The sequence below is a fragment of the Mus caroli genome, unplaced genomic scaffold (genome assembly GCF_978045245.1).
Source record: "Mus caroli unplaced genomic scaffold, Mus_caroli_1 scaffold_13, whole genome shotgun sequence".
NCBI lineage: Eukaryota > Metazoa > Chordata > Mammalia > Rodentia > Muridae > Mus > Mus caroli.
In genome coordinates this window covers 68,860,363-68,874,661 of record NW_028227268.1, presented here as the reverse complement: position 1 = coordinate 68,874,661, position 14,299 = coordinate 68,860,363, and the positions used below count along the sequence as shown (strand labels likewise).

At 42.3% G+C, this 14,299-nt stretch overlaps 1 pseudogene; it reads left to right on the top strand.

Moving 5' to 3' along the window:
* Window positions 1–9,226: 9,226 nt before the first annotated feature.
* Window positions 9,227–9,575, top strand: LOC110304487 (acyl-CoA-binding protein pseudogene; annotated as a pseudogene).
* The last annotated feature ends 4,724 nt before the right edge of the window (window positions 9,576–14,299 follow it).

Below are 14,299 nucleotides of genomic sequence, written 5' to 3'. Positions count from 1 at the left end.
CAAGCCAGCTTGTTCTGTGGGTTCCCCCATCTTGCCTTCCAAAGCTGGAATTAAAATGATACCTCTCTTCCCACTCAGCTTTTCACTTGAGTTTTGGGGACCCTAACTCTGGCTCTCATTCTTATGTAGGAAGTGTGTAACCTGCTGGGCTCTCTTCAGTCCCCCACAAACACAAAGATCCAGCATCAGAATGAGAGCCAACTATGCTAAAGGTTTTGGAATGATCAGACATGAATCAAAAACACTGATTATCATGTTAAATGGGTTACTGTAGGAGGGTCTTCCTAGAGAGACATAGACACAGGGAACTAACAAATTTTCCAGTTCCCGCTGAGCATCCATCTCTGCTCAGATGCATTTCTTACTACATGTAGCTGCGGCTGGGCAACCTCTGGGCCTCTGTATTTTTAAAGTTATTTATTGACACCCCTTCCTCAACTCATTCCTCCTTTTACTTCTATCCTCAAGGCATTTGGCCAACTTTATGACAGAGTTTTAACTTATTAACATTTGGGCATACTCAATCTTAAAAATGTAATTAAGGCATCATGAGGTTTTTAGTGTGTGTGTGTATGTGTGTGTGTGTGGTAACTTGTTTGTGCTTGAAAACCGTACAATCAACTTTGTAGATGAAAGTCTTTGTCACAATGTCAAAGGTTGGACCTTCCTGGAAGGGACTATTGGGAATATCCAGCCAGTACTCATCCCCGTATCTAACTGTCCTTTAATAGTTGAAGGTGATTCCCATCACCTTACTTTCTTGGGGAAGGGGCGCTTTTTTGCAGTGGGATTAGATTTCCATAGGCTTTTTCTTTATGAGATTTCTTCTTTGGGTTTCAAAGCTCGCCAATATGACCATGGATTTACTACATGGACAGTCCTCTCACATCTTTCCTGAGCCACATGGAGGTCATAGGTGTCAGCCCAAGCCTTCAATGGTGATTTGCTAATCATCACACTTTGCAAAGCAAATGCAAAAGCCTGGCTCCAACTTCTGGCTGTGCCCTCTCTGCTTCAATTGTTCTCCAAGCAACAAAGTGTTTCCTCCTCACTTCCTTTGGCTGAGGGGTGGTTCTGGCCCTCAGTTTCTGGATAGACGAGGCTGCTGGGATCTTAGTTCTGGTTCTGAGTAGTGGATACTACAATGCAAGCTTCTCAAGGGCTATTCTAGCTCCATCGTGGTGCAGGAGGAGCTGAGGAGGAAGTGCATGGGCAGGAGGAGAAGAAAAGTTCTCCATCTTCATCTGAAGGCTACTAGGAGACTGACTTCCAGGCAGCTAGGAGGAGGGTCCCAAAGCCCATGCCCACAGGGACACACTTCCTCCAACAAGGCCACACCTACTCCAACAAGGCCACACCTCCTAATAGTACTACTCCCTGGGCCAAGCGTATTCAAACCACCACAAAGGTCTATCACTGAACCTCATTCTATATCTAAATATCTATAGAGAGATAGAGCCCCTATCATGTATTAAGCTGGCTAGTCTAACAGGCAAGCTTGCTCTGAGGCTCCCCAGTCTCTGCCTTCTGCCTGCTGGGATTGCAGGTTGCTATTATGCCTGCCAAGCTTTCCCACAGATTCTAAGAATGGAACCTCTGGTTCTCAGGCTCATATGGCAAGTGCTTTATCCACTGACCCATCTCCCCAGCTCCTGATTTTTAACAGATTTTTAATACTGCTTCAACAGTGCTTACACATCTGCCCAGTGTCCTGGGACAGATAGATCCCTTTATCTGTCTTAGTAACATACCTTTGCTAGGTGCATCCTGCACTGACATAGTGAGGCTCCAGTGTCCATAGCCATAGCCTCTAAAGTACACAGAATACCTTTTCATGTGGGGTATTGTTTTATTTTGTCATTGCTGTGGAATTACAGCCTTATTCTTACTAAACAAATCCTCTTAACACTGAGCTGACAATTTTCTTACCCTTAGTTGATGTGATAACAATTACACAACAACAGAAAAGAAGAATTAAAAATATATTTGTTTTTTACTTAGGGTATATAAGGTACTTGCAGCCAGCATGCAATGATGTGGGGTTTTTTTTGTTGTTGTTGTTTGTGGTGGTGATGGGCATTTGTTTGTTTGTTTGTTTGTTTGTTTTGACAAAGGACTTGACACTATGGGAAATGTGGTGCCAAACTCTAAGGCAACCACTTAAGATAACAAAGAAATAAAGCATAACTTCTAAGAAAGGGGAGAGATGGAAGGCTAAAATGATTGGAGGATGACACAAAATGCAAAAAGAAAGTGTCAGACCAAAACAGAAACAAAGAGTGGGGCCTACAGATGTGGGAAGTCCGAGCTTACAGTCATTTTGGAGGTGACTTCAGTCTTTCACAAAACCAAATATATTCTTACCAAGTGATCCACCAACCACACTCTGGTATTCACCCACAACAGGTTAATTAACATTAATACAATTAATCAACAAGTTGAAAACTTAAGCCTATTTGATACTTCTTTATGAGCGTGATGGTCAGAGAGGCTCCAGCTCCTTCCCCCAAATAATACAGGCTGTTGCCATGACGATGGGATCCTATTGTAGATGCCATCACACTCCTTGGTTGTAAGACAGAGAAATCAAGCTAGAACTGGGCCGGAAGCTTCCTCCCTGCTGGTTAGCCTTAATAGCTATGGAGGCTGCAAAGAGAGAAAGGGCACCAATGGCCTTACTCTACTATAACCCTAAGACCTACAATACTAACCTGCCAGAAAAGATGTGTCCATGGATGCAATATGGCACGACGTTGTGAGAGTAAGCAACGACTCTGGAAGTCTCTCCACAAGAGGGTAATTCATGCCCAGTATTTTAAGCTCAGTCAAAAATCCATGGCTGGGAGGTCATAGGCCCTATCAGAGAGCTTGCTACTGTTATTTAGCTAAATTGGCATGGCAGAAACCATAGATAAACACTACTCTCAGTCTTAATCAGAGAAACTTCTCACTGCAATGAGCATCAATCAATGCAAACTCATGGCTGCTCAAGTACTGAGACTAAGTGACCACTGAGTGATCGCCACAAACAGGACATTTATACCACACCCTTCAAGGTCAGAGCACATCCTAGAGAGGGGGTGGAAAGAATGTGAGAGCTGGAAGATAGGAAGAGAGGCTGAAAATGCTATTTCTTCACATAGAACTCTTAACATAGACCAAGGGCCAGCCAAGACATCCAACTTCATGAAACCAACAACTACCAAGACCCCTTTCTGTTGAGAGACAGCCATTGTTGGATTAGCTAGACCACAGCCTCTAATAAATCTCCCTTTGATATATATTCATTCTATCAGTTTGTTTCTCTAAAGGACCCTAGCTATATAGAATATAAAATAGCCAAAGAGCAAATTTAATAAAGTAAGACATCAAAACTTTAAAAGAAAATGTATGCCCACAGAAAAACTTGCATATGGATGCTTTTTTCATAGTTTCTGAACTCTTGTGTGCATCCAAGATGTCCTTCAGTGGGTGAGCAGACCAGGGTGTGGGGCATTCACCCACTGGGACTATTCAGTTATCAAGCACAAAAAGAAACAGAGGCAGGCAGCTTAAGCGCATGTTCAGTGAGGGCTCTCTGATTTAAAGAACACAGCATCTCTATTATACATAAGACATTTTGGTAAAGGTTAGATTCTTGAGACAGTGAAGTCAGTGGTGACTATGGATTGGTGGGTTCCGCACAGGTGTGTTTTAGGCAAATGGAGACATTCTTGTTGATACTACAGAATGTGTCAATGTCCTCAGAATATCCATGCCAAGCATGAAGTGTGAAGTGAACCGTGAATTTACTGTGTTAACCACATGTCAGTGTACCACATGTCACTGGTAAAACACATACACCATAGTGAATAGGAGTCTAACAGCCAGGGAGGTTGTATTCGGGCAGGGGTGGGGACGACACGGGAACTCTGTCCTTTCTGCTCTGTTTTTTGTTTGTTTGGTTTTGGGTTTTTTGTGTGCAAATTTCTCTAATCCATCAAGTCTGTTTTAAACTAATTTTAAAGATTATTTATCTAGGCAAGGAATTCTGGATTAATTGGTTTTGTTTGTTTAAAAGTCTCTCTAAGGTCTTAAAACATTTATTCCAGGAACCCAATATCTGAGGAGACTGAAGCCCCTTCCTTCTCAAAACCCCAGGCTAGTATCTTCACATGACCTCTGTGTATTATTTGTTACTGCTGTGAGAAGATACCTGACAAGCTTCAGGCTTATTTTAGCTTGTGGTTTGAGGTGTAGAAGGCATGACAGCAGAGTGTGGGACAGCCAGTCACATCGTGCCTATAGCTGAGAAACAGAGAGGTGAATGCCAGCGCTCACTTCACTGTCTGCACTTTGTGCTCTCAGAAATTCTGCCATCCAGACTTAGTGTAATGTAGAAAGCTCCTCGGAGATGTGTCCAGAGATGTGTTTCCAAGGTGATTTTAGATCTGTCAAGTTGACAACCAGTATTAGTCAGTATTAACCAGTATTGACCATGCATGTGCATATCCTTCCATAGGCTTGATTTTAAAAAAATCTTTAAGATTGATTTAATTTATTGCATGTGTTTTCCCTGCATGTATGTATGTATACCGCATGCATGCTTGGTGCTTGCAGAGAGCAGAAGCAGTGTTGGGTCCCCTGTAATTCCTTATGGTCACCATATGAGCTCTGGGAAGCAAGCCTGGCTCCTCTGCAAGAGCAACAATGCTCTCAATGACAGAACCATCTCTCCAGCTCTTCCCCTGTTCTTTAAATCATCTCCAGACTTCGTGTAAATGCTGTATAAATAGCTGCACTCCATTGCTTAATGGAAACAGCCTGTGGGGCTTCAGTACAGTCACGTTTGTCACAGGCTGGAATCCAAGTACACAAGTGGATGAGCCCAAGGCAAAACAGTGCTGAGCAGAGTTTGGAAGCAAGACAGGGGACCTGTGAGGCCGCAGATATGCCTCCGCATCCCTTCATTTGCATGGACACAGCACAGGACTGGCCAGATGCAAAGTCAAGTTTTGCCTTTTTAATATTTTTCTGTAATAAAAATTTTTTTGTTTTGTTTTGACAGTTCTAGCAGCTGGAAGCCCAGATCAAGGCACTGAGGGTTGGTGTCCAAATCTCAGACACCTTGAATGCACTGTCTACACACACAGAAGGAATAGGAGGGCAGAAAGAGCCTAGCTAGTCCCTCAAATCTTTCATGAGGTCTGTCAGCCCATTCACAAGGACTCCATCCTTGTGACTAACCTCCTAAAGTCCTCTCGACCTCTCAGTGCCATCACAATGGGTCTCACCATACCGCTGAGTATATAGGTATGAATATGCCAGGTCTTCAGTGAGCCTATCTAAGGTACTTTCTGGTTCTCTCTATTTTATTTCCTCACTTCTGTATTTCCATTGGATCTTTCCTAAGGTTTCAAATTCTCTCAAACTCTCCGTGTGTATATGCCTATCACCCCTTTAAAAAAATCAAGAATTAACCTTATTAATCATAGATATAGTAAATTCCTAGTTGGATATCAGAGTCATTCCTCAATCAATTGCTCTGTCTCTTAGCATGTCTGTTTCTTTAATTTTGATTACACACCAATATTATATGTAAAATTATGTAAGCATTGTGCCTAGTTCTCTATCCAAGTTATTGGTGTGGGCCGTTTAGTCTCTATGGTTAATATGTGACCTTGGCTTTGTATTAATTTTTTAAATTTAGTTAAAATAATTACATTACTTCCTTCTCTCTCTTCTTCCCCTAGTCCCTCCCATGTGCCCTCCCCTCTCAATTCCATGGTCTCTTATTCTTTTATTATTATTGCTAGTTCTGGATTTTTTTTTTTTTAATTATGGCTGCCTTCTGTGTCCCTGCAGCTTTGATATACCGTGCTTAGGGCGGGGATGCCTCCCGGAGCACTTGCTTGTGTGTTTTGTGTTCCTGATATACAGCTTTACATTTCATGCACGAGTGTCAGAGGCATGTTTCCTGACACCCTATCCCCTCCTCCAGGAGCCATCTGTTCCTTCCTACTCACAATTGCTTGCCCAGTAGTGGGGACAAGCGAGAGTGCTCTGTTGTCCTTTTCCAAACTTTGTACTGGAAACTGTGCCAAACAATGAGAAGAACAGAAATTCCCTGGCCCCAAGTCCCCAGAGCTGTTCTATCTCTTTGGGAGAAGGAAATCACATTCTCTTGAATACAGGTGGAGAAGATATGGAGGAGGGTTATGTCTGCTTTGGAAGGAAGAAGGCATCACTGAGAAGTCTGCAGTGATACAGGCCAGTCTGTCTTATGAGGATCTAATGCAGCATTTGAAAAGCAAGCCTCCTCTGACACTGTATGACACCAAGGAACCGCCTGCTCTCACACCAGCTCTTCTGTGCCTTTGGCATGGGCTTAGATGGGCTATACAGTCTTCTTATCTGTGTCTGTGATACCCAACATTTCTTCTATGTGTTCTGCCATGGGTGATCTAATGCTTGTGTTTCTTACCATTCTGGGGATTATAATTTTGTCTTTTAGGGTTTTGTTTTGTGTTTTGTTTTTCTTGAGACAGGGTTTCTCTGGGTAGCCCTGGCTGTCCCGGAACTCACTCTGAAGACCAGGTTGCCTGTGCCTCCAGAGTGCTGGGATTAAAGGTGTATGCCACCACACCCAGCTATCTCTTAGATATTTAAACATTTTGATGACAGAGGGATCTGGGCATTCTGAATGTTTCAGGAAAGATTGTGATCTTATAACATATCCTGATGTTGTTATTATTGTTGTTGAGGGTGTAGGAAATACTTTGTAACTTTCTACATCCCGCAATTTTTCTGTGAATTAATTTTTTTCTCTAATCCATTTTAGATGTACATGGCAGTGTTTGCTTTTATTTGAAACTTTTATATCCTTTGTGTGTGTGTGTGTTATATGTATGTGTTTATATGCAAATGGGGAGGTGTAGGGGTGGTGTACATGCATACATATGTGTATGCTTGAGGAAGCCAAGATCAACATCACATGTCTGCCATAATGATTTCTACCTTATTTTTTGAGACATGGTCTCTCAATAAACCTGGAGCTCGATGGTTGAGCTGGCAAGAGGGCCCCCAGCACAGAGGTTACAGATGTGCGTGGCTGTGCCTAGCTTCGCATGGTAATAGTCCCCACTCAGGTCCTCAGGCTTGCAGAGCAGACACTGTAGCAACTGAGCCATCTTCTCAGCACTCAGTCTGAGATTTATTTGGCTCAAAGTTCCTTAGATGGTGATTTTTTTTTTTAAACTTTAGGGAAGTTTTGTTTAACCTTCTCGTCCTTATTTTTGTTAAAATATGGTAAAAATTCTGGACAACAATATTCTGCTTTGGGAAATATATTGAGGTTGTTCTTATGAGTCTTTTAGCAAACTGTATAATTGATGTTTATAAAATACAGTGTTTACTATTTCTAGTAAGCTTGGCTTACTTATTAATAATAGTCAAATTTCTAGATATTTCTCTGTTCTATTAAAGTTAGAATTAAGCTTAAAATGCATATTGTGATAACAGTTTTCTCAATTTTGCAATCAATCCCCTTTTTATTATTGCTTTGGTTATTTTAAAGCTATGATTCAGCCTAGAAATGCTTATGAATATTTATCTTTATTTTGGTTTAAAACAAACTATTTTCATTTTCTTTAGCTACTTTTGCCTCTTAATCTTTCTGATTTCTCCTCATCTCATGTTATCACTCACTTTTTTGTAATCTAGCTTCTGGTGTCCATGTCTACTTTCAAACTACCTACAAATTCAATACTAAGACAGAAAGACTGCCCATGTCTGTAGATTATGAAAAATCAGTTTTGTAAAAATGACCATGGCTGCCAAAAGCCATCCACAGATTCAGTGTAGTCAACATTATCAAAATACCAGTGACACCCTCCCTAGAAATAGCAAAATTAGTCTTACATTGATCTAGAAACTGCAAAGACCTTGAATACCTAAGGCAATAGTGCACAGACCAACATGTGCAAACCAGCATGGTGTGGACACAAAGAATAGACACATCCCTTACAGAATATTCCACTAGGCTCCTCCCAGGGACTTAGCAATTGCTTATGGTGTCACCTGCCTCTGTACCAGCTTGTGTTCTCATGCTAATTATGTTACCCCAAAACCCAAGAAAGCCAGTCCCCAGCTGGTCAATATAGTTACTAATGGCCAATGGCTGGGCAGAAAGACAGAGGTGGGACTTTTAGGATTCCCAGAAAGGGACTGAGGAAGGAGGAAGAGGGCATTTGGCCAGGATGAGGGCATAGGAGATGGACCATGCAGGAAAGGTGCAGGAGGGTGAGGCAGCCAACATGTAGATACTGGGGGAAAGCAACCCCAGGAGGGCTGCCTAGCAGGATCCAGGGCAGCAAAGATAAAATATAAAGTATTAACTCAGGAATATCAGAGGAGATATTCCTCATGTGTATATTAGCACATGAAGTTAGGGAGTGGCTCAGCCTTTGAGCTGTTTAAAGCATATTAAAAATAAGGCTGCTTGTGTGTGTCTTACTTTCCGGAATTCAAAACATTTGGGTGTGTGTAATGGAAGCACCCCACCCAGGAAGTATAGAGCGGATTAACAACTACTGCAACAGATGGCACCCAATGTGGGGTTTGTAATCACTTTTAAAAATGATTTGGAGATTCCCAAGTGGAATATGCATGGCTTCCCTGTAAGATTAGGAGGTGGGAGAATTGGTTTCTTAGCAGAGCTACAGTATTTTGCCCGAGCCACATGGTTTCTTCCCAAGCACAAGTTTGGAACAAACAAAGGGTATGCTAATCTGGCACACATAATTCTGGGGTTCATGGTGTGAGTTAGGAAACATCACTGTCCTCCTAGCTGACCTGGTGGTGGGGATTTATCCCAGGGACCTTCTCAAAGTCTTCTGGCTGCCTCTGAGAGTTTGAACTCCAAGGTGCTGGAAGCTCCTGCTGTGCAAAGAGACAGGGCTGCTAGGAAGGCAGAGAGAGAGGCAGAAAGTAGAAGCTGCTGGCCTCCAACAAGCAGATAATCAAAGGATAGAGATGAATGAAATTTGATTTAATCATTTTTTAAGGATAGAAGGTAGTAATTGTTTAAGTGTTTTTAAATATACATGGAGTAAAGAAATCCAGACCTTTGGTTACAAATGTAGGAAACAAAGGCACGGAGATAGAATAGTGTTTCAAAACATAGACAGAAGAGATTACTTTAGGGCACTAGTAATCCAGAAAATAAAAGCAAGACTTGAACAATGAGATGGTAAACTTGATTACTGCTTCTTCTGAGCTTGCTCCTGCATGCTTTTGGCATCCGTGTCACCTCACCAGTGTTTCTCAGGCTGAACTTGACAAAGCTGCTGAGGAGGTAAAGTGCCTCAAGACTCAGCCAACTGATGAAGAGATGCTGTTCATCTACAGTCACTTCAAACAAGCTACCTTGGGTGATGTAAGTACAGATCAGCTGGGGCTATTGGACCTCAAGGGCAAAGCCAAGCAGGACACATGGAACAAGTTGAAAGTTTCCAAGGGAAGTGCCATGAAGACCTATATAGAAAAGGTAGAAGAGCTAAAGAGAAATACGGAATATAAATGACCAGATTTGGTGGCCAGCCACACGTGTGACAAGTGAAGACGTAATGCCTTGGTTTTTTTTCTAATGTAGATGATTGGCTCTGATACATTAGGGCCAGAGTTAATCTCTGCTCCTCCTCCCTGTGTAGGTTTTACCTAAAATGAATTAAAAGTACATTTGTTACAAAAAAGAAAAGAAAAAGGAAAAGAAACATGAGATGGCATCAAATTAAAAGTCGTCCACACAGCAAGACAATCAATCCATAGAGTGAAGAAACAACCTAGAGCAGTGGTTCTCAACCTGTGGGTCATGATCCCTTTGGCAAACCTCTGTCTCCAAAAATATTTACATTACAGTTCATAATGGTAGCAAATTTACAGATATGAAGTAGCAATAAAAATAGTTTTATGGAGGGGGTGTGGTGATCATAACATGAAGAATTGTTAAATTTCACACTGTATTAAAGGCTCACAGAGTTAGGAAGGTTGAGAACCACTGGTCTAGAGAATGGGAGAAAATTGTTGCTAGATACTTATCTGGTAGGACATTAATAATCAATATATATATATATAATATATATATTGTGTGTATATATATATATATATTGTGTATATATATATGTGTGTGTATGATGTATGCATATATATATATTCCAAACAACAAATAGGAAAATGAGCTAATGGGATGGTTTTCAAAAGAAGCATGAATGGCAGGTAACACAGAAAGAGGTGTTAGGTATCCTTAGCCATTAGGGGAATGAAGGTTAACACTACCTAGAGTTTCCTTTCAACGAGTGTGAATGGCTATCACGAAGAAAACAATAAATGGCATTGAGTATGCATGAAAGGGGAGCACTCTCACACTGTTGGAGGGAATGTAAATTAGTGTGGCCACCATGGAAGTCCATATAGAGTCTCCTCAAAAAGCTAAAAATAGAACGTCATGTGATTTCAGTCATGCCATTCCTTGGTACATACTCAACAAAATCGAGAGATGTCAGCTGACACCAGACATCTCTGTGCACCTCTGTTTATGGTGACCCTGTGGAACCAGCATAGGTGCCCAGCAATAAAAGAGTGTGTAAAGAAAAGGCATGGCATATACACACAGTCAGGTATATAGTTCAGCCATAAAGGAAGATGAAATATGTCATTTGCAAAAAAATGGGTGGAGGTGGAGATTGTGTTAAGCAAAATAAGCCAGGCTCTGCACAACAAATATGACATGCTTTCTCTCATAAGCAGAATCTAATCAAGTAATTTTTAAAGACATGAAATAGAGGAGTCTCTTTGAAAGAAGGAGGGACCCAGCAAGAGTTGAAGAGAGAGAGGGGTGGGAGAGCAACTATCACCCAAGTGCATTATAGGTGATGTATGCTAATATATCAAAATATATGCAACAGGGATTTTTAAAATAAGACTCAGGTCCAAGTTTACTGCCATCTTTTGTCTAGATTAGTGGTTCTCAACCTTCCTAATGCTGTGACCCTTTAATACAGTTCCTCATGGTCTGACCCCCCCCCCCCAAACCACAACATTATTTTTGTTCCTTTAGTATATATAGTTCCTCATGTTGTGGTGACCCTTCAACCACATTATTTTTGTTGCTACTTCATAACTATAATTTTGCTACTGTTATGAATCATAATGTAAATATTTCTACTTGTGACAGGGCCACCCTCCATTTGACCAAAGTGAGTGCTGTCTAGGCTGAAGTTCTCCTAACATGTTTTTTTCCTACAGTCATGGCTACACTTGATCATCTTCTTTTCCCAGCCTGCTTCCCCATTCTCTCTGCCTACCACTCTTCCTGTTGCTCAATGTGTTGTTATCAGTAGATATCAGAGTCTGTGTCCTGGAATAAAGCAAGCAAGCAAACAAACACACAAACAAGAACTGAACATGTGGACAGTAGCAGTCTCAGAGAATCTTTATCAAGAATGTACTTCCAAAGTACACTGGAGGCAGAGCTGGGTGAGAGGCTAGAAGTTCTGTGGTTGGGATGGCTAACCACGGTCAGCACTGTGATAGAAACCCTGACACCCCTGACAAGAGGAAACCTCCATTGAAGAATTGCCTCTATCACTCTGGTCTAGGGGCATCTCTGTGAGACATTTTCTTGATTGCTAATTAGTTTGGAAGGGGCCAGCCCACTGTGGGTAGTACCAGCCCTAGACAGGTGGTATAGGTTCTATAAAAAAGCTAGTTGAAAGAGCCAGAGTGAGCAAGCCAGTAAGTATTGTTCCTCTGTGAGTCCTGCTTCAGTTTCTGCCCCAGGGGATGCGATCTTTCCTAGGTCATTTGCATAGCTCTGGCTTTCTTGTGCATTTGTACACATTGGGCTTTCCCCATGCATGTTACCTATTGGCCTCTAACAGGGTTCCAGCCTTCCTTTATACAAATTAGTTTCTTTCATATGCTAATCTCATAGGTGTTCCACACCTCACTCTGCCCCACCCTCTTGCCTCATTGTGGTCATCCTGACCTTATTTCTTTTCCTTAACTTTTTTTTTCTTTGCTGATGACTACCTAGCCTTCCTCCTTAGAGAACAAGGTTTGCCTTCTTTTCATCCCGGACTCAGCACACTGGTTCCCTCCTCAGTCCTCTTCCCTGACTCCCCAGTTTGCAATAGAACATCTTCACCAAACTGCCCTGTTATGTTACTGCTTTCTCTTTGAACTGAGTCTTACTTTCATCTCTTATTGTTGTGATAAAATACAATGACAAAAGCAATTTAATGGAGCAAGGGCATGTTTGGCTAACAACAGTTCCAGGTTATAATCCATTACTGTGGGGGAGGGAGAGGGAGCAGGACTGAAGGCAGCAGGGACTGGAAGCAACTGGTCATATCATATCCACAGTCAAGAGCAGAACACAATGAATTAAAGCATGCCTTCCAGTGCTCAGTCTTACACAATCCAGGATCCTCTGCCTGGAGAATGGTGCTGCCCATAGTGGGCTGGATCTTTCCACCTTGATAACTGTATCCAAGGCAGTCCTCCACAGACTTGCCATAGGCCAACCTAATCTAATTCCTCATAGAGACTCCGTTTCTAGATGATTCTAGATCATGTCAAGTTGACAATTAAAACTAACCCTTACAAGTGTTTATGCACATCTGAAATATCCTTGATCATGTTATTTGTTTAGTTAGTGAGAGTGAATACCTCATGTGAGTTGACAGCTATGCCACATCCTTGAATGTCTCTAGACACTTGACCTGACTAATGGCAGTGAGCAAATGAAGAACAGACAAACAGAAGGACACACAGAAAGTTCCCAGGAGGACTGGGCTCAGGGATTTCTGGAGAAACTGCAAATCTCAGGAAGCTTATTGTGTTTATTATATAAAGTTGGACAGGAAAGTGGGATTATTGTTTATAGCTGAACAAGGAAGCGGGTTTACAGATAAACAAGGAGGCAGGGTTTATGGTATGCAGCTGGAGCAAGGAGATGGGTTTAGCTAATATTTATGAGCAGTCTCTCTAGGGAGCAGTCTTCAGGTTATAAACTTGCGGGGGCAGGGATGTGGTGGTCATTTTCAGCACACACTATCAACATCCACACATGGACCCCAGGAAGGCTTTTGAGTTTTCCTTGAAGTTTCATCCCAGGTTGTGGGGGAGGGCTTGGCAGTCCTCCATGGGTCTGCGGCACTCAGTGGCCAAGCCCATGTCAGCAGCATACATTCCCGTACTCTGGGCTTCTGTGGCTCCCTTCACAGCTATATCCTAACATCTGAAGGCTCTTTATATCTCTTCATATCTCAGGCATTTACTTGATTGATTATTTGCATGTGTGTGTGTGTGTGTGTTTGTGTGTGTGTGTGTGTGTGTGTGTGTGGTGTATGTGCTTAAACTGTGTGTGAATGTAGAAGCTAGAGGCAGACATTGGGTGTTTTTCCTCAATTGCTGTCCATATCATCATCATTATTAATTTTTATTATTATTTTCTCTTTTTATTAAGTTCTTATTGATTCTTTGTGAATTTCACATCGTGCATCTCATTCCCACTCACCTCTCAGCCCCTCCATATCTGCCTTTTGCCCTTGCAGCCTCCCCCTCAAAAGAAAACAAAACATACAAATTCAAAGAAACAAAAAAACCAAAAATTCCATCTCTCTGTGGAAGCTGTGATTTGTCACAGTGTGTCACACCCTTTTGTCCACACAGCTTTACTTGCAAATGTTCTTCATGAATCTCTGATCTGGTCCTAGGCCTTGGCTTCTGCTACACCATCACTACCAAATCCGCACCAGGACTCCTCGTGGATATTCCTGTTGTTGCCCTATGTCATGGAGATCCTACAGTTACGTTTGCAGTTTTTCAATTGACCCTTTCATGTGCTCCAGCAGTTCATAAATAGATAAATGTTGGGGCGGGCCAACTCAAAACCCTGGGTCTGGGCCTGATTGGCAGCTGAGTTAGTCATCCAGCCAGCTCGTCCACAACCTGTCACCACGGTCAGCTCTCTAGCCTGAGGCAGGTAGCCACCCCTACCCCCAATTCTCTCTCTCCCTCAAGTGCTGCAGCCTAAGAGAGGCAGGGCCAGCTTTCTCACATGCTGTGTGGCTGTCAGGGGTAGGACCAGCTCAGCCCAGCCATCAGCATCACCATGGGTATAGGCAGCAGCCCAGACCACAGACTTTTGGTGGCAGCATGGCATGGCCTTTGACGGTAACATGGGCCACAGATATCAACACAGACCCCTGCTAGGGCAGGGCCATGGACCTAGACATCCACAGCAGCAGCAGCAGCA